The sequence below is a fragment of the Lynx rufus genome, unplaced genomic scaffold (assembly GCF_022079265.1).
Source record: "Lynx rufus isolate CCGP_SWC_20201006 ecotype Redwood Valley unplaced genomic scaffold, mLynRuf1.p SCAF_20, whole genome shotgun sequence".
NCBI lineage: Eukaryota > Metazoa > Chordata > Mammalia > Carnivora > Felidae > Lynx > Lynx rufus.
In genome coordinates, this window is record NW_025814835.1 from 16567686 (window position 1) to 16589007 (window position 21322).

A 21322-nucleotide genomic window follows, 5' to 3' on the forward strand; every position below is an offset into this window, starting at 1 on the left:
TAGGCAGAAGATACAGCCTTTCATTCAGCATAAATCTGAATGGACGTGCATGTTTCAAAGAGTTGAAAGGTGTGTGACTGATCTTCTCATTGTCTCTGCATCAACTGCTGTATAATTTATTTAGAAGACCATTTCGGCGCAGCAGAGAAAATATGACATTGCTCATTTTCTCTATGTCAGTTTCCTCACCATACCCATCTGTGGGATCCGTCTACCCTACCCATTTATCTGCGGGTAGTGCTGCAAAGGTTGTGTTTCGAAACCACAAATTCTTCCTGAACTTACCAAAGTGTGAACGTGTACCGAATGATTATGAAATCATGGAGGAATCTTTTTTTCCCCCCAAAATAAAAAACTGTATTGTTTTGCAGAACAAATTGCCCCGTATGCATGGGAAAATGTATTTGAGGTTATTTATTTGTTTGTTCTTAAGGCTTTTACGTTTGTTTTGTTTTGTTTTTAACTCCAGTATGGTAAACATACGTGTTATAATAGTTTCAGGTGTACAGTATAATGATTCCACACCAAGTGCTCATCAGGGCAAGTGCACTCCTTCATCCCCATCACCTATTTCATGCCCCTTCCCCACCCATCTCCTCTCTGGAAACCATCAGTTTGTTCTCTGTATTAATGGTCTGTTTCTTGGTTTGTTTCTCTCTCTTCCCCCCCTTTGTTTGTTTCGTTTCTTACATTCCGCATGTAAGTGAAATCATATGGTATTTGTCTTTCTCTGAGTGACTTATTTCGCTTAGCATTATACTCTCTAGCTCCATCCATGTTATTGCAAATGGCAAGGTTTCATTCTTTTTTGTGGCCGAATAATATTCCAGTGTGCGTGTGTGTGTGTGTGTGTGTGTGTGTACGCACCACATCTCCTTTATCATACCGTTCCTTAATCAATGGACACTTGGGCTGCTCCCATAATTTGGCTGCTGTAAATAATGCTGCTATGAACATAGGGACGCGTATATCCTTTTGAATTAATGTTTTTTTTTAAGATTTTATTTTTAAGTAAGCTCTACACCCAATGTGGGGCTTGAACTTATAACCCCGAGATCAAGAGTCGTGTGCTTTACTGACTGAGCCAGCCAGGTACCCCTGTGTTAGTGTTTGTGTATTGTTAGGATAAATACCCAGTACTGTGATTCCTGGATCATAGGGTAGCTCTATTTTTAACTTTTGGAGGGAACCGTCATACTGGTTTCCACAGTGGCTGCCGTTCGAATTCCCACCAACAGTGCGTGAGGGCTCCTTTTTCCTCACATCCAGTGTGAAGGAGTCCTTACCTGAACTCAGTATTGCCAAAATGATAAAGGGCTGTATGTTGGAGGCTTTTATAAAGCATTAGGTATATCAGGAACTTCATTAATATGTTTTTTTATAGAACTCAGTCCAGTCCTCACATGTGTTCTTATGCACGGTAAACATACCTAATACAGTTTGCTACTATTAATTTTGAATTTCTGTATCCAAGACAACTTTTTTAGCACAAAGAGAAAAGGTCCATTTCAGGAAACTAATACTCAGAGCAAATGCATATAAAGTATTAAAATAATGCAAATTCTTACGTGGTTTATATGATTAATACACATACAATCGACACTGAATACTGTGGCACACAAGCAAGTGATATCCAGATTCAGTGTAGATAACACTCTGTAGCCAGAAAAACAAAAAATGAAGAGTAGAACGCCTATTAACATTGGCTTTGGAATTTGAATGTTACGAAGATGGTTATTTACCGAATACTATTTAGAATGGTGCTCTAAAGTTTGTGGAGAAATCGATTTGTATCTCTCTCTCTTTTTTTAAGTTTATTTGCTTATTTTTGAGACAGAGAGAGAGAGAGAGAGTGTGTGTGTGTATGCAAGTGAGACAGGCGCAGAGAGAGAGGAAGAGAGAGAGAGAGAGAGAGAGAGAATCCCAAGCAGGCTCTGGGCTCTCAGAGCAGAGCCCCACCTGGGACTTGATCCCACCAACCTGTGAGTTTATGACCTGAGCAGAAATCAAGAGTGGGAGGCTCGGGGTGCCTGGGTGGCTCAGTTGGTTAAGCCTCCGACACTGGCTCAGGTCACGATCTCTGCAGTCTGTCGGGTCCAGCCCCACATCTCTCTGCCCCTCCCCCACTCATGCGTGCATGCTCTCTCTCTCTCTCTCTCAAAATATAATTTAAAAACATTAAATAAATTTCATATATATAAAAAAAATAAAAATTAAAAAAAAACATTAAAAAGAAAAGAGTGGGAGGCTCAACACACTGAGCCACCCAGGCACCCCCATTCCAAAATTTTTTGAGAAGACCTTCCATATTGAGAACAATATTATATGATTCTTACCCGTTCAGGGGAGGTAAAGAAAAAAAACGAATACACACCTAAGTCAAATCACATGCCTGGCCAGCGTGTGTTGGCATTTTGTCAGGGGAGCGGTTTGGGGTGAAACCAGTGCCGTGACCCCCTCCTCTGTTTGGGGAACCAACCATGGTCATAGACGTATTCACTGGGTCATCAGACAGTGTTGGAGTGCCGGCCACGATATTCGAAGGCCACCTCAAAGGTAAGGGAAGCGATGGGCCCAGTCCTCAACGCCCACGTAATCGCGTGGGGGAAGGAAGCGTAGGGACAAGCGTGGGAGACTCGGAGGTACTTGGCAATGGGCCACACCAGCAAGGTTGGCCCGCAGTGGGGAGGGGCCAGGCCGGGTGGGTGGGAGGATAGGCTGGGAGCAGGGTGGAGGGGAGGAGTCGGGAAAACAGGCCAGCGGAAGAGGAAGTTCGGGCTCCCAGCTTGGCCCCGAGGCAGGTGAAGCGCAGGGCGGGGAGTGGGTTTACACTGTCGGAGGCATCCGACAAAATCCGGTGGGGATGCGGCCAACTTCTCCGTCGTGCAGTCGGGCGGGGGGCTGACGAACCAGTGCAGCCGAGGAAACAGCAGTGAGTGGACAATGACCGCAGCCGCCAAGGTCGGGGGGGGGCGGGGGGAGGGACGGGGACGTCCTTGTGGGGGATTCAGGAAGGGCACACGGCGCGCGTGGTTGGGCCCGACCCTCGAGCCTTGCATTTGCTGCTCCCGGTGGAGCCCCGTGCCGGGTACTTGCACGAGAGCCTCAGAGACTTCCAGTCCGAGGGCAGTAAGCACGCATTTATGAATGATCTCACGCTTCTCCCCTCCCCTGGGTTCAGCTGCCTTTTGATCCACAAGTGGGAACAGATGAGGACCGCTTGCTTTTTGGAGATGCCTGCTCTCGTGCCAGTGGAGAAACGGAAACTATTTGTTGTGCTCGGGGTTTCAGCCCTTGTTCGGAGGATCCCGGCGACACATGTGTTCCTCCCCTCCTGGGTCTCACAGTGTCCCTGAAAACGGATGTTTTCAGCCTAGGGCGAGTTGGGGCAGATGAACGAATACGTCCCGTTTGGTGGCAGGACTGGGGTCTGTCTACCTGCCCCCTGACATCGTTCTTCAGGGCAGTAGTTAGGGCGTGGGTTTCCAGTAGCCAATCCTATATTCAAGCCTGTAGTATACAACCCAGTGGTCTCAGGGGTCTGGTTTTGGTTAAGCTCGGGAGAGAAGTGCCCCGGGGCGGAGAGGAGAGCTAGACCTTGGCAGTAAGTGTATTTGTGCTTGTATTGCCCGGCCCAAAGCCTGCACTGAGCTGGCGCCCCGTAAAATGTGTGGAATGAACACATTGTAATAATAAGGAATTAGAGAGGAAACCTTTCAAATGGCAAATGTGATGCCTAATCCTTTATATTTTGCTAAATATCATTTCGGATATGGTTCCTAATACTAAAGTGGTTTTAGTATTTTAAGCATGATGCTATTGCATTAAGCTTTACTTTGGAAAAAAAAATGTACAAAATTAAATGGCTGAAAGCTGAGCTTTCTGAGTGCAATGCACCCACAGGGAAGTTTTTTCTTTAGGGAAAAAGCTACAGGGGAGGCTGAACAGTCACTGTGTGACCTCACCTATTAATGGCACATCAAGTACTTAGAAAACAGTAGAGAGAATCTCAAATCCCATCATCAAATTGATAGAACAAACAATAGACCCTTTGGACTTTAAAAAAAAAAAATGCAGGGGCGCCTGGGTGGCGCAGTCGGTTAAGCGTCCGACTTCAGCCAGGTCACGATCTCGCGGTCCGGGAGTTCGAGCCCCGCGTCGGGCTCTGGGCTGATGGCTCAGAGCCTGGAGCCTGTTTCCGACTCTGTGTCTCCCTCTCTCTCTGCCCCTCCCCCGTTCATGCTCTGTCTCTCTCTGTCCCAAAAATAAATAAACGTTAAAAAAAAAATTAAAAAAAAAAAAAAAGCAACAACGGGGGCGCCTGGGTGGCTCAGTCAGTTAAGCATTTGACTCTCGACTTCCGCTCAGGTCTTGATCTCATAGTTCGTGAGTTCGAGCCCCGCGGTGGGCTGTGCACTGAGTGTGAGGACCTTGCTTGGGATCTCTCTCTCTCCCTCTCTCTGTGCCCCTCCCTCACTCTCTCAAAAAAGAAAAACCAAAAAACCAAAACAAAATGCAACTACAACTGGGTGAAGCAAACAAAGTAGGGATTTTTCGCATACAGCCGTAACAGCTACAGGGTAGGTGAGTGTCTGTCTACACGAGTTACGTGCACCTGGTTTCTAAGGGACAGGACTCTGCGGGATGTTGAAAGTCAGTGCTGCAGCTGGTGTGCGAGTCTCCGAGATGAGGCTTTTCCTGCCGTGTGCCCTTCTCTCCAGTATCGAGAGTCCCAGGGAACAAAACAGATTAAATCATCACGTTAATTCTGTGCGCGGGGCATGAAGAACAGTGTTCCCCTTGGAAAAGTAAAAGGCATTAAAATGTAGACAAGGCATGCTCAGAACCTAGGACGATGCCTCTAACGTCCAGTGTGATGCCTCATGATAAGTGCAGAAATAATTGCAGAAGGAAGGAGGGGAGAGACTGGGGAGGGGAGAGAGAAGAGGATGGGGGAGGAGGGAGAGAAGCACAGCAAGAACCCCCCCCCCCCATGCTCAGTCCCTCCTGTGAATCCCCCAGATCGTTAACAGTGGCAACGCCCGCCCCGCCTGGACTTTTCCTCTCCCTAAATTCTAAAGTTCCTCCAATTCCTTCCCTACCATCAAAACTTAACTTGTTTGTTCCTTATTTACAAAGGGCCGCTGACAGGCTACTGTGACAACTTAAGGAGATGAGGTGCCAGTGGCTGATCATAACAGCACGTGTTGTCCCCATCGGATGACATTTACGTTTAATTGTGGCCTTGAATGCCGGCAGTAGTAATCCTAGAGAGGTAAGAACAGCTACCAGGAGCCCCCGGCTCAGCGGGGGGCCTTGGAAAAGCTCTGGGACGTGGTCATGAGCTTCCACTGACATTTTTATCACATCCGCCAAGGGCAGCTGTCCTCTCCTCGGCCGCAGATATATCTGAGTGTTCCAAAGTGGGCAGTTGGGTATTCTTTTGAAGGTCCTCTGGGAACCCACGGTAGCTCAAGTTTGATTTTCCAAGAGCAATAAATCCAAATGTTTAATGAAAAAGTCTTTTAAAATTTGAACTCGTTTTCTTGTTTCTATCTCAGGGAAGGTGGAGGGCAACTGGGGAATAACCCTCCTCACCAAGCCTTCTTTTATCTTCTTTATTTAAAAAAGTTATTTTAATTTATTTATTCTTGAGAGAGAGAGAGAGAGAGAGAGAGAGTGCATAAGCAGGGGAGGGGCAGAGAGAGAGACAGAGAATCCCAAGCAGGCTCCACACTGTCAGCATGGAGCGCAGTGCGGAGCTCGAACTCACAAACTGTGGGATCATGACCTGAGCAGAAATCAAGAGTCCGTTGCTTAACTGAGCCGCCCAAGCGTCCCTAAGCCATCTTTTATGTATGTGAAGACAGGAATTAAGTGTCATCCGTTCTGAACAATATGACCTCAATTTTTCTAGACTTCTTTTAATAGGAAGTCCTTTTGCACCTGCTTTAGCATATCCCCTTTTCCTGGGTTTGCTCCACTTTCCCACATAACTTCTAAATTGCAGGGGCGGTGCCTTACTTGCACCACCTGTGGTTTCCTTTGGAACGCCAACAGCAGGTGCAGCCCACACCTGCTGTGCGCGCGCGCGCGCGCACGCGCGCACACACACACACACACACACACACACACATCCACCACAGAAACTGCTTTGGAGATGGGGTAAAACAAAGAACATATAACCCTGTTGCATAAAAATGAGGGTTAGAAGGATCAAGGTTGTAGATGTGCAGTCCTCTTACTGAGGTCCTTGCTCCCTTCGGGGGGGGGGGATGGTTCAGTGGTCAAATCCCTGCACAACTTCATACAGACTCACTTGTGAGGGGAGCCCTTTGCAGGCTGCCCACTTTCTAACTGGGTTCAGGACTCCCAAACCACACCCTTTGCCACTTCCTGGGGATTCCTCTAAAACCAAGATACCCTCTTACATGGCCACAGCACAGTTATCAACTGCAGGAACTTAATATCAACACCATAGTTTTAGCTAATCTCTAACCCATGTTCCAATACCGTCCATTGTCCCAGGAACGTCCTCCGCGCATTCAGTCCGGGATGCAGCCCGGATCACGGTGTGCGTTCAGTTGTCATTTATTCTCCTTTACTCCGAACGCTTTTGCAACTGCTCTATGCCTTTTACGACATTGACATTTCTAAGAAGACTACTTATATGTTTTTTTAATTTTATTTTTAAGTAAACTCTACACCCAATGTGGGACTTGAACTCTTAACCCTGAGATCAAGAGTTGCCCACTCTACCAATGGAGCCAATCAGGTGCCCCCAGCCTACGTAGTTTATAGAAAGTTTCTCCGTTTGGGTATATCTAGTGTTTCCTCATGATTACATCAAATAGATTTTGAGGGCTTCTCCATGGAAAGTTAGAAATCATGTAGTGCACAGCATGGTGACTATAGTTAATAGTGTCATATTGCATATTTGAAAATAGCGGGCGGGGCACTGGGGTGGCTCAGTCGGTTAAGTATCTGAATCTCGATTTCGGCTCCGGTCGTGATCTCCCGGTTCGTGGGTTCGAGCCCTCCATCAGGCTCTGCACAGACAGTTTGGAGCCTGCTTGGGATTCTGTCTCTCTCTCTCTCCGTCCCTCCCCACCCCCTCTCAAAATAAATAAATAAACTTAAAAAAAAAAAAAGAAAGTTGCTGGGGGAGTGGATCTTGAAATTTCTCATCATGAGAAAAAAATGTGTAACTATGTAGGGTGATGTTAACTGGACTTATTATTGTTTCACAATATACGCAAATATCAAATCATTATTTGTATGGTTGAAACTAATACAATGTTACGTCGATTATACCTCAAAAGGAAAGACAGAAGGAAAGGAAAAACTCTTCCAGTGCCTTCCGTCTCATTGAGGATGAAATTTACACATTTACCAAGCCCTACAAGGCCTTGCTTCCTCAATACTGATCCTTGGCTCTCTCTCTCTGCCTCAGGCCCTTTGCACTTGCTGGTACTACTTCCTGGTGTGCTCTTCATCCCGATCATTGCTTGTCATGTTCCCTCATTTTCTTCAGGTACGTTTAATTACAAACCGAAAGATAACCTCAGATTCCAATCCACAGCATTCCTTCATCGTTTGGAGCCCTCCTTTCCTGCCAGATTTCTGAGAGCCTTCCTTTCTCTGTTTCCTGTCCCCGCAGGGTACACGTGTGTGTGAAACGCTGATTAATACTTTGCTCTTTGGAACCAACCGGGTGTACCTTCAATGTCCAGTCTTTTAAAGATGGGAGTTTGGATTTTAGAGCACTGACTGTTAATTTACATGACAGTGACATCTAGTGGATCGCTAATGACAGTCGGAGCTACAAGCTCTAAAGATCAAAGGAGGGGCAAAACAAACATCAGCCACGAACAGCAAAACTCCACCCTGATTCCTGGATAGATGCTCTAGTGAGGTCTGGAGAATCCATTGAGATTTCTGTTGATGATGTGGCCATTGATGGGTTAAGGATATCTGAAGATTTAGGTTTCACTATGCATGTTGGGGATGGAGCATGGAGGACAAGCCTAAATATGAAAAAATGAGAGAATTTGTTGTGTGGGATAGCTTAAGCTGCTACAAGTTCATTTTTCAAGAGGTTGATTTATCACTCAAAAGTGAGGGGCGCCTGGGTGGCTCAGTCGGTTAAACGCCCGACCTCAGCACAGGTCATGATCTCATAGTCTGTGGGTTCAAGCTGTGCTGACAGCTCAGAGCCTGGAGCCTGCTTCCGATTCTGTGTCTCCCTCTCTCCCTCTGTACCTCCCTCTGCTCACACTGTCTCTCTCTCCCTCAAAAATACACATTAAAAAAAATTTTTTTTTGAAAGGTGATAGGAACATGAAATTAGTGCATGCTGTCACCAAGTGGTGGTACTAATTCGGAAGAAAAGTAAAATTTTGGTCATTAGGTGTGCTCAGCTGGACGAAACTAGCAAATTTTGCTCTTGATCTGAAATCAAGAGTCAGATGCTTAACCCAGGTGCCCCTAACAGCAAGCTTTAAAATATAAGATTAAGGAATAGTTTAATAATTATTATAAGTTTGGACAATTTATATCACAATGAAGAATGTGCAAGTCATGTTCTCATGTTATGTTCTCACTTCCACATGAGCAAAGCATGTTATCAGACTTTTTGTTCCTGTTAATCAAAAATTTTATTTTGCCTTTCTCATATGATGCCTGAGATTGAGTAACTTTTCATCTGATTTTATTTTTTTGGTGAATTGTGCCCTTGTATTTTGCCCATTTCTCTATGAAGCTAATGACATTTTAAAATTGATTTGTAGAAGCTCTTTATATATTAGGGTAATTGGCTCTTTAGCTGAGATACGAATTGCAAATATTGTTTCCGGTGTCTTTTTACCTTGCTTTTGATGGTTTTTCCCATGTAAAATTTTCTTATCGTTTGGGTTTTTGTGTTATAAAGACATTCCCTTCTCTAAGGACTATAAAAGAAAATTATTGCATGGTTTTCTTTTAGTACTTTTATTGTTTATCTTTTCTTTTTAAGTATATGATCAACCTAGAGTCTGTGAAATAGTGTTCTCCGTTTAATTTGTCAGTTGCTGATTGTCCAAACATCATTTATTCAATAATGTACTTTAAATGTCACCTATCACTTGGGTTCTGCTTTGCCCAGGACTATCCTGGTTTTTACTTGTTGTCCTGGCTTAGTTTTGAATTGTGTTCCCTTTCATTCTCCAGTGTGGCCTGGTTTGAATAATAAATTACACGTTTACCTTCCTACTCATGATAACGAATACGATACCCTTGACCAAAATTGACCCATGTTAAATTTTACTCCACTGGCTTACTTGTTTGTGCTCTCTCCCTATATTTCTTTTTTCTATTATTATTTTTTTAACATTTATTTATTTTTAAGAGAGCAAGACAGAGCACGAGCTGGGGAGGGGCAGAGATGGGGGTGGGGTGGGGGTAGGAGACACAGAATCCAAAGCAAGCTCCAGGCCCTGAGCTGTCAGCACAGAGCCCAACGCGGGGCTTGAACTCACAGACCTCGAGATCATGACCTGAGCCAAAGTCAGATGCTTAACTGACTGAGCCACCCAGGGCGCCCCCCACCCCTCCTATATTTCTTAAGAGTAGGAATAGTCTGTTTCATAGCCTCGGTATTTTCCTTGAAGCAATATTTTTATCTAATCTACTGTCATATTACAATTTTGTCAGTTGCCCTAATAATCCCCCTTATAGCATCCCTGTGCCTCCCCAAGCGCCTCTCTCCCTGCCGCCCCACCAAGTTTATGGTCAGATCCAGTTTATGGTCAAGCATTGGATTTACTTGTCGTGTCTCTTTGGCTTCCTTTAAGCTAGAATTGTTTCCCTTTTATGGCACTGACACTTTTGAAGAATACGGTCTTCCCCTACCTTTTTATTCCAGAACATTCTTCATTTTCTGTGAATCACAGCCATTCTTAATTACAGAGCTCCACTGCCTCAGTGGGGGCTGAACAAGAATCGATAGCCGTATCTCCTCCATAATCTTCCCAGAGAACTGGATCTCAGGCTCCCTGAATGGATCTGGTCAGTGAAGTGAGTGAGGGAAGGCTTCACACACTGGCTCTGGGACCCCACTCTTTCCCCATCCACCTTTGATCACTCTCTTCTAGAAAGTCCTTGGCTTGGCAATTGGTTGATCCGAAGTCTTGGGTCAGAGGGATGGATGTGGTAGGTTCTGAAATGGGGAGAGTCTTTTCAAAACTATGGGGCCAGAAGCATTATGGTACCCACTTACCTGGCCTCGCTCTGTCTGATGTCCCTTCCCGCCTCCCTCCTGCCCTTCTCTAGCCTCCCAAGCCTCTCTAATCACAACCACCGGCCTCGCTCTGTATCACCTAAAGTCATTCCAGGTGACTCCAGGGACACAGGACCCCACCCCGCCCCCATTAAGAATCATGTCCCCTTGGGGTACCTGGATGGCTCAGTTGGTTGAGCGTCCAACTTTGGCTCAGGTCGTGATCTTGCGGTTTGTGAGTTTGAGCCCCGCGTCGGGCTCTGTGCTGACAGCTCAGAGCCTGGAGCCTGCTTCAGATTCTGTCTCCCTCTCTCTCTGCCTCTCCCCAGCTCACACTTGGCCTCTCTCTGTCTCTCAACTAAATAAACATTTTAAAAAAATGTAAAAAGAATCATGCCTCCTTACGATCTCTCAGTACGTCTCTCTCTAAGGCCTCAATAAACTGTTTTCCCAAGTCAGACTCAGAGCATTCTTGGACCAAATGGCATGATCCTCATCTGAACAAAAACTTCTTCTTTCTTACATGACTGCCCCAAAATATTTGTGCCCCATTAGGATTGGAGAAAGATCTCCTCCAGACAGCCATCCCAGGGAGCCTGGAGGAACCCTGGTAAATGTAGCTTTTGCTCACCAGCCCACGTTGCTGTAAGGGCCTCGCTGGAAGAAATCTTGGCAGGAGTCTCTCCCTGTGGACTAGTCTCTATATGGCTCCCCACTCAGCTTTGCTTATTATGGAGCCTGCTTCTGCTTCTCCCCGTCTGTGTCCTGAAGGAGTCCCAGCCTGCACGACCCCCCAGTTTGCCGCCCACTGATTGCTTTCTCGTTTGACCCTTGATCTTGTAGATGAGCACATGCTGAGTCCCCACTCCACGGAGCCCGCATGAACCTCTGGACCTCTGACCGACCTGCCCACTTCTTTCCTAAATTTTGACTTCTGAAAAGATCAACACAGCTAAACCACTTCAACCTGGCAGGGAGAGGCCCCTGCCTTGGCATAACCCTACCCACTGGAGCCCTGACTTAGCAGAAGTTCTCATCATGGGAGATCCAGGAAAGTCTCTGAAAGAAGATGCCGAGGTTCCCAGGAACACCTTTCCTGAGTCTGTGCTATGATTAGGGCATCTTTGTTTTATGCACCTACGTGAAGCAGACATTTTTGGCAATGCCTTTATTCTACAGAACGCCAGCTAGGTCTAGGGCTAAGAAAAGCACCATGTTTATATGCCCACCAATTTTCTCAATCATGAGCAAATTATTTGCTCCTCGCCCCATGAAAAAATGAACTTTCTCTTTTGAGAGTTTGGAGAAAATAAAAAAGCGAAATTGACCAGTCAAAGAGAGCTTGGACAATAAAGTGAACAAAGACATTTGCTTTCCAAAAGCGTGTTTAAATATTTTATCTAGAAAAATCTTCCCAAAGTTATAAATAGCGCCTAGCTATGAGTTCCAGCATCAACCTCGGAGAAGTGCTTCCAGCTTTATGACTGAGTTTGTGTGCCTGTGGCCAAATGGATTTGGAATGGAAACTTTTTTTTTTTTTGTCATCTGGCTTATTGTTGTTTCCTTCTGTGGCCACAGTGTTTGTCTGGGCCATGGGATTACTCGATCAATCAAATATTTATTGAGTAACCAGACAACCAATGGAAAAACTAGGCTTGGATCATATTGTACAGATCATACTATGTGTCTTAAAGTCTTAAGGCAGTTGTGCTCACTAATGGTCATCTCTTTTTTTGGGAGCTTAGAAAAGGATCCATTTGGAAAAAGAGAAGTCTCCATGCAGAAGCAAATACCTTCCTCTGACTTTTGGCAAACAAAATATTCGCAAATTCCGTCGCCCTGTTCTAATATCTATTTATAAATGTTTCTCTCCATTCTAGAGGTTTTCTCTGTAATATGTGGACCATGCCAATGACATCCTTTAAAGCTGGAAGTTTTCAGAATTAAATTCTGGTTTCCTTAATTTACTATAGGAATACGTCTCTAGAGACTGTAAGTCCAACATAAATGATGTGTGTGTCGGAAGGCGAGTATATACACCCTTATGTTTTTTGCTAAATGGGTGTAGAGTCACGAGTGCTATTTATCAATATTTCCGCGTCTCCTCTTTTTGGGGATGTGGAAAGATGTCAGTCGTCTGCCCACTTGAAGTTAGGGTGGTAGGCCAGCTGACTGCTTCGGCCAGTGAAATGTGAGCAAAACTGAGAGGTGCCCCTTTTGGGTAGGTGGTCAACTTCTCATGTTCCCTTCCATCTTCCATGATAATTGGTAATGTTCTAGCCGGTAGAGATTTTATCAGCATGCATCCAGAGGAGAGAATAAAATAAAGAAGGGTCCCCCACTGACCTGAAATGGACATGTAGCAAGAGAGGGAAATAATGTATTCTAGGCCACTGAAATATCAGGGTTGTTTTTCCTCTAGCATAGCTTTGCATATGCTGAATAATACAAAAATCGGTCTATAGAAGTGGGCCACTGCTATAGCAAAGACCTAAAACAAATGACCTAAGGGCCAGGTAGGGGGTGGCAAGGACACTATGCCTGCAGTAATTTGGGACGTACATTTTACTCCTAAAGCAGGGGCCAGTGAAAACCCAACCCTGCATCAGGGGACCCATGAAGGGTATGGCCATCATACTCCTTGTTAACACCCGTCAATGAATTAAGGTGTCTTTGAGCAAAGTTCCATTAATGGTGTGGGGTCCAAAAAATCTTCTCACTTGCACAGAAAGGCTTGGGGAAAAGAGACGAAGTACATACTCAGCTCTCTCATTGAAGTCTGATGGCCTCGGGGAGTTGAAATTAAACTGATAAACAGAGTCATGGGAGCAAGAAAGCAAAGAAATACAGTAAACACGAGAATTCTGTCTCAAAAAGAACTGTGGCTATTGCCATGAGGAGCTGACGGGAAGACGATACATGAGAAGCTGTTTTTGACAAAAGAAGTATTAATCAGGGGTACCTGGGTGGCTCAGTCGGTTGAACGTCCAACTTCGGCTCAGGTCATGATCTCACAGTTTGTGGGCTCAAGCCCTGCATCAGGCTCTGTGCTGACCACTTGCTCAGAGCCTGGAGCCTGCTTCAGATTCTGTGTCTCCTCTCTCTGCCTCTCCCCCGCTCACGCTTTGTCTCACTCTGTTTCTCAAAAATAAATAAATGTAAAAAAAAAAATTAAAAAAAAGAAGTATTAATCAGCCTGGACAAAGCAGGTGGTGGTTATTTAAGACTACGACTTTGAGGGGCACGTGGGTGGCTCAGTCAGTTGAGCGTCTGACTATTTTGACTCAGGTCATGATCTCATGGTTTGTGAGTTTGAACCTCACGTTGGGCTCTGTGCTGACAGCCTGGAGCCCGCTTAAGATTCTCTCTCCCTCTCTCTCTCTGCCCCTCCCTCGCACACGTGTGTGTATGTGTGTGTGTTTATGTGTGTGCTCTCTCAAAATCAACACACTTAAAAAAAAAAAAACATGACTTTGGGTCTCTAATCAACTAAAAGCAGGAAGTGGGCTGAGAGAGCTGCTCATCCCAGGGAGGACGTATTCTCGTCGCCCACTTCAAATGCGGCCAGAGAAGAACGAGAAAGGAAAACTTTCAGAAGTTGTAGCCAGACTTCAGGAGGACGACCGGACGAGACACCCTTTCCCAGGAAGCAATAGGGGAACACAATCGAGGAACTTTCCCTCACCCTGGGAAGAGCCCTCAAATGTGCCTGCCCCGTGGGCGTTAGAATTGCTGTGGACCAGTGTCCCCCACTGCCTCTCTCGTCCCCGCTATGTGTGAATGGAGGCACTTAACTGTAGTTCACGTGTACTTGTTCTATCGTTGAAGGGTGGTTGTGGGGAGGGCAGAAAACTTGACTTTCTCCTTCGTGGGTCCCTGAAGCAGTAGGCACCGTATCCAGACCTGTTGTAAAAATGGCTCTGCATCTCCCCAAGTCCTGGGTGTAGAACCAAAAGCCACATCGGGATGAAACTTGCTGTCGGTATTCCTTGGAGGAAGAGACGGGTGTATTTTACAGGCAGAAAGAAAAGTGAGCTGAGTGTTCAGTAGCAAAAAAGGGCAGACTTTAGCAGCCGTTGGGATTGTTCGATATTGTTTTTTTCTCTTTCTAAGCTTAAAAGGAATACAGCCATCTTGCCACCTTGACGTTCAGCAGGCCGTGTGACTTGCTCTGGCCGATGAAACACAAACGAAATGATCTGCGTCGTTTTCAGGCAGAAGACTTTCAGACGCAGTATTTGACTTGCCTTTTTCCCTTTCCCCTGCCGTGGCAGCCAGCGAAGTTCCAGAAGGTGGGGGCTCTGGAAGCCTCGGTTCCCAAGTGAGGACAACACAGAGTAGAGAGTCTTGCCCACCCAACATGGACATACAGCACCAATGAAAAATAAATCTTCATTGTTTGTTGCTGCAGTATAATTTAGCTGAGGTTGACTAATACAGGTGAACATGTGTAAATTGAATATTAAAATCTGAAAAGACTGGGGCGTCTGGGTGGTTCAGTCGATTGAACGTCCGACTTTGGCTCAGGTCATGATCTCGGGGTCTGTGAGTTCGAGCTCCGCGTCGGGCTCCGTGCTGACAGCTCGGAGCCTGGAGCCTGTTTCGGATTCTGTGTCTCCCTCTCTCTCTGCTTCTCCCCTGCTTGTGTTCTCTCTCTCTCAAAAATAAATAAACATTAAAAAAATTTTTAATCTGAAAAGGCTTTCCTCATGGATAAAAGCCAGTGTCCCTTCACAGGTAAACTTGCTTTTTACTGAGCACTTATGCTTGTTGGTTCTCATATATTTCTGTTGAGATTTTTAGTGAAACAAATGATCTACTGTTTTAAATCACCTCCTTATAAGAATACCATAGATTCAGTTATACATGCCCTGTCAGGTAACATGTTTTTGCTAATTTCTTTTTTTTTTTTAAGTTTATTTGTTTTTGAGAGAGAGAGAGAGTGAGCAAGGGAGGGGCAGAGAGAGAGAGAGGGAGAGAGAGAACCCCAAGCAGGCCCCACACTGTCAGCACAGAGCCCGATGATGTGGGGCTCCATCTCAAGAACTGCGAGATCATGACCTCAGCCAAAATCAAGAGTCGGATGCTTAACGGACTGAGCCCCCCCCAGGCATCCCAAATTTCTTGACACTTGTATTATGCCAGTATTTAATAATATATTCAATTTTACTTGTTTAAAATTCACCTGTTCACAATATGGTACATGATATATATTAAAAAAAATTTTTTTTAACGTTTATTTATTTTTGAGGGGAAAGAGACAGAGCGTGAGTGGGAGAGGGACAGAGACAGAGAGGGAGACACAGAATCCGAAGCAGGCTCCAGCCTCTGAGCTGTCAGCTCAGAGCTCCATGCGGGGCTCGAACCCACGAGCGGTGAGATCATGACCTGAGCTGAAGTCGGACGCTCAACCGACTGAGCCACCCAGGCGCCCCCCACGATATTTTTAAACATATGAAAGAGACATTTGTTTTCCCATATTTATAGGAAGACGAGAGCTGCCCTTGAAGCATCTGATATGGATGAAATTAATACCTGCTGCACATCCAATCAGCTCTCGGCCTTGGGTTACAAAGTTGTCACTGGTTGGTAACGGCAAGTATACAGACTCATCTAGGGAAAAAATCTATTTCAGACTCTGTAAGGATGGGTGCCCAGTGCCCATCGTATGCGTGATTTTGCAAACGATATGGAAACATTCTTCAAATGAATACCTCATTTCTCTTTATCCAAAGTCGAACTCATCACATTTAATTCTGTGTGAGCTTATCTGTGGGAAGTTAACATACCGGCCTTCAGGTTTGTGGCTGGCTGGCGATCTAATTTACTTCAGGGATATGGCTTACAGAACCTAGAGAAATGGAGAATTAACGTATTTCCTTCAAATCCCAGGTGTTTACAGCGAACTTCTCTGACAAACGCCTGAAGTGTGTGCGTCTTCTCTGTTTCCTCCTCTCTTGTGCATATTGTCTCTGCAGCTTGGAACGACCCCTTCTCCAACAGTCAGAATCCTTCCTGTCGTCATAGGTCCGGCTCCAACGCTAATCCTTCACCCAACAGTTGACAGAGGCAGTAATGAAAATGATAGATTATATTTTTAACTAGAAGTCAGTATTATTTAGGTTCCCACGTGCCAGGTGCTGGGCAAATGCTTTGGGTGATTATCTCATTTAATTCTTATTATAAGCTTATGTCTTGGAACTGTTATTATCCGCATTAGTCATTCTTTGGCTCAGAATTCCATAATTATAGAAATGCTCTATCGTGCCTTTGCAACAGACATACCTGGGTTTGACTCCTAGCCCTAAAACTCACCAGACTAGCTGTGTGACCTCGAACGCATTATTTAACTTTTCTAAACCTACCTGTTAGGGTATGAAATAGCCTATGAAAATGGAGAATGAAAATAGCTAACGAGTCACGAGCGTGCCTGTGGTCCTGCGATGCTCCTTCCTCCACACGCCAGGGTGTCCAGTGCCTCCCTTTTGTTCTAAGTCCCGTGTCATCTTGGCTCTTGGCTTACTCTTTTATTTCGGTGGAACACATGTTCCAGATGCTTTCCGAGAAAGTGAACATGAGCCAGAAGCCTGTGTTCGGGAGACCTCACGTGTCTGCTGTTTTATTTATTTGAATGCTTCTTTAAGAGGCACTTAGAGCCTCCTCTTTCTGACCTCTTCACGGGTCATCCATGTTAATCAGCTTGTTTCTGGATTTTTCTACCAACTTAGACTGATTTTCTTTGGTTCATCAAGTGCAGCACTGTTTATCTGAGTGCTTTGCTGCCTTCTGAGAGTGTGCGTGTGGCTGTTCTCTCTCCATAGTCTCTTTGTCCTGTGGGTTTATGCTTCTTTTTACATCTCTTTATTGTAATGCAGTGCTGTTGGGGTTTTAGCGGGAACACAGATACCCACAAATATTCCACCCACTATCTTGGACCAGAAGTGAGGACCGTCATTATCTTCACATGAAAATTGGCAAGTGTGACTGGTGTTCTCATCCATCCAGAGGGTTACCTCTTTTATTTAAAGGAAGAGTTGGGGTGGGAAGTTAAGGATATCCATGTGGGACAAGTTGATGTTAAAGTTCCCAAGGGACATTCAGATTGAGATTTCTCAGAGACCTTTGGATAGAAGAGCCTGGAGCTCAGGAGAGAGTTCCAGGTTAGATAAGGATGTATGCAGGCTTCAGGAGGGAGGGGACAGTGAGAACGCGTGGGGACAGCAGTGGATGGAGGACAGAATATCAGTAAGGGTCAAACAGATGACAGCATTTTGTAAGGATTAGATTATGACCCGGGCTCTTGTTTTGTTTTGCTACTCCCCAATTTCTGAGATTTAAAAAAAAAAAAAAAGATTTTTTTAAATGTTTTTTTAAATGTTTAAATGTTTATTTATTTTTGAGACAGAGAGAGACAGAGCATGAACAGGGGAGGGGCAGAGAGAGAGGGAGACACAGAATCCGAAACAGTCTCCAGGCTCTGAGCTGTCAGCACAGAGCCCGACGCGGGGCTCGAACTCATAAACTGCGAGATCATGACCTGAGCCGAAGTCGGCCACTTAACCGACTGAGCCACCCAGGCGCCCCTAAAAAAAAAAAATCTTAAAAAAAATGTTTTTTAATGTTTATTTACTCTTAAGAGAGAGAGAGAGCAAGCAGGGGAGGGGCAGAGAGGTGGGGGATAGAGGGTCCAAAGTGGGTTCCGTGTTGACAGCACAGAGCCGGATGTGGGGCTCGAACTCACGGACCCCAAGATATGACCCGAGTCAAAGTCGGACGCTTAACCGACTGAGCTCCCCAGGGGACCCCTAAAAAAATCTTGTAAGCAAAGTGTCAAACATCCTTTTTTTATGTTCCAAAATAGACTTTTTTGGGGGGAATAATTTTGGGTTCACAGCCAGTTGAGCAGAAACTACGGAGAGTTCCCCTCTACTCCCTGCCCACACACACGCACAACCTCACCATCAACATCCCCTACTATGGTGGGACATTTGTTACAACTGGCCAACTACGGTGACCTATTATCACCCAAAGTGTGCGCCCTATGGGCTTTGACAAATACGTAATGACGTGTATCCACCATTATAGTATCACACAGAGTAGTTTCACTGCCCTAAAAATCCTCTGTTCAATTCGCTTCTCTATTTATTTTTTGGGAGAGAGAGAACACAAGCAGGGGAGGGACAGAGAGAAGGGGAGAGAGAGAATCCCAAGCTGACAGTGCAGAGCCTGACATGGGGCTGGAACTCCTGAACCGTGAGATCATGACCAGAGCTGAAATCGAGAATTGGACGCTTAACTGACTGAGCCACCCAGGCGTCCCTCAATTCTCTTCTTTTTAGGGATTATGCAACTTACTCTAGACTCCAGTGCTGCTTCCTGAAGCTTAGCCGACATGAAACCAGAACGGTGCAGATAGTGGGGATAAGAAAGCCCAGATAGATGGAGGGTTGCTCCAAAACCTGTGGACTACCTTCAAAGGTCTAAGTGGTTTGTAGCAATTCACTGAAAACTGCCTTCCTCCTTCAACACCCGCAGGCTGCAGACAGGCTAGAACCAGCCATCCCGCCATGGAAATAGGTCATCCCAGCTCATCATCCAATAAATGTTGACAGGAAGCCAAACACTCCCAACTCGATTAGCAAGGCAGTGTTCCTCAGTTACTAGACGAAATCACACATATGCTTACTGCATTCAAATATGGTAGCCGTAACATCCTTTGAGGGGGAAAAAAATCAATCACTATTTTCGGGAGGATTTGCCTCTTGACTATTCCAACAGGGAGGGGAATCAGTGCACATGGCATGGCCCCTGTAGATGAAATGAAAGGGATTCGAGTCCCAACTGATGATGCCAGTGTCTCTGGCAGGTCGAAATAGTTCTCAGGGAAGGGCTTTGAAGGGTGTCTGGCTGGTTCAGTCAGAAGAGCAGGTGACTCTTTAAGTTTACTTATTTATTTTGGCAGAGAGACAGAGAAAGCCAGTGGGGGAGGGGCAGAGAGAGAGAGAAGGAGAGGGAGAGAGAGAATCCCAAGCAATCACTGTCAGCAAAGAGCCTGATGTGGGACTTGAACCCATGAACCATGAGATCGTGACCTGAGCTGAAACCAAGAGTCAGACACTTAACCGACCGAGCCACCCAGGCGCCCCTAACCTGTGACTCTTGATCTCAGTGTTGGGTGTTCAAGCTCCATGTTGGATGTAGAAATTACTTAGAGAGAGAGAAGGGAAGGAAGGACGGGCAGGCGGGCAGGCGGGAGGAAGGAAGGGAGGGAGAGCAGGCGGGCTTTCAATCAGCACAGGGTTCTGTGCTGTGAGGCAAGATAGAGACAAGTTTGATCTGAAAATATTTAAAGGCGAGTGTTACCGGTTAGTCACCCAGGCAATGGAAAGATCGCCATGGGATCTTGAAGACTGTCTGATTTTTAGTGAACTTACCCAAAACATATCCTATGGTTGTGCTAGGACAATGGTTTTCCCTCTTGCCTGCCCATTAGGATAACCTGGAAGACAGGTACAGTGATTCCCCAGGTGGCAGGGGCAGACTTCTGACTTAGCTGGACCGAGGGGGACCTGAGTATCTGTTCATCTTAAAATCGCCTTCTGGTGGTTCTACAGGCAGCCAGGGTTGAGATGTGCCGCGTGAGTTAGCTTTACCTGTGCTCCCCATAGCGGGAGGAGGTCTGCACCCACTGACAAAGGTGACCCCGTGACCAAGGAACCCACCCACCGACAGAACAAGACCACAGTCACATGATTCCTGTTGGATGGATGGAAGTCAGGTGCCCTCCCCACAATGCAGATAAAGAACCGAAGCTGGGAGAGGCGAGCACCCTCACTCGGGTCACACAGCAAGACTTGTGCCAGGTAGAGAATCAAGTTCTCGGCCGGAGACTAGACTTACTTCTTTTGCTTCTTTGTCACACTGTGTTCTGTTCCCAATTTCAAAACTCAGCTCGCCTGGCATAGCTTCAAAGATGCATGCTCCCTCGCACGTTTGCACTGCCTGGGACAGGAGAAGGACCTCTGTCTGGTTCCGTGTTTATGAGGGGCTTGCTTCTCGAAGGCAGACGGGCTGGGGGCGGGGCAGAGGTGGCGGGAAGGATCAGGATTGACCAGCTTTTGGGTGCCCTGCCACTGTTTCCATCACAGCAACTCCTGTTTTATCTATTTCATCTTTTGGTCTTTTGTAGAAAAAAAATTTTTTGAAGGAAAAGTGTCCAATGCTAAGAAACAGAAAAAATAACATTGAACTTCATGATTTAGTCTAATTAATCCCCTAGTGTTGTAAAAGCGAAAACGAGGCTGAGAAGTTCACAGACATTTCCAAGGCCTAAGTGGATGATGGCTCAATCAAAAGTAGCCTCAACTGGTTGAGCGTCCAACTCTTGATTTTGGCTCAGGTCATGATCTCACGGTTCTTGAGTTTGAGGCCCGTGGTAGGTTCTGTGCTGACAGTGTGGAGCCCGCTTGGGATTTTAGCTCCTCCTCTCTCTCTCTCTGTTCCTCCCCCTCTCTCTCTCTCTCTCTCTCTCCTAAAATAAATGAATAAACTTTAAAAATTTTTAGAAATCTTAAAAACTTAAAGAAAAAGTAGCCTCTTGCTCTGTATCCGTATTTTCAGAGTTATAACCACAAACCACATAGTGACCCAAACTTAGAGAATGATGTTAAGTAACAATAATACCTTTTGTATTATTCCTGATTTTATTCATAACACCTACAATGTTTGAAGGATGAGCCCCTTTGTTGCCTAGATGGATATTTTGAGGATGTTAAGAAAAAAAATATCTATTACAAGACAGTTCATTAGAATGAGAGCATTATAAGCCTCTGAAGAGACCATGATGTGAGGTGATGGATTTGCTAACGAGCCTAATTGCGGTAATCATTTGACAAAGATACGGATATCACATTGTACTACATCTTAAACTTACACAATGTTATACGCCAATTGTGTTTCAATAAAGCTGGAAAGAGAGAGACAGAGAGAAAGAAAAAGAAGCAGCTGAAGGCCCAAACTAAGCAATTGATTTTATTTCCTCTATCTTTGGAAGATTTGGACCTATGC

At 45.5% G+C, this 21322-nt stretch overlaps 1 long non-coding RNA gene across 1 annotated transcript; it reads left to right on the top strand.

Annotated features, from left to right (window-relative positions):
- Nucleotides 1–2850: 2850 nt before the first annotated feature.
- Nucleotides 2851–13242, top strand: LOC124517092 (uncharacterized). The gene is made up of 3 exons (XR_006963300.1): nucleotides 2851–2932; nucleotides 7454–7534; nucleotides 11099–13242. It is a non-coding gene; the product is annotated as an uncharacterized LOC124517092 (long non-coding RNA).
- Nucleotides 13243–21322: the final 8080 nt, after the last annotated feature.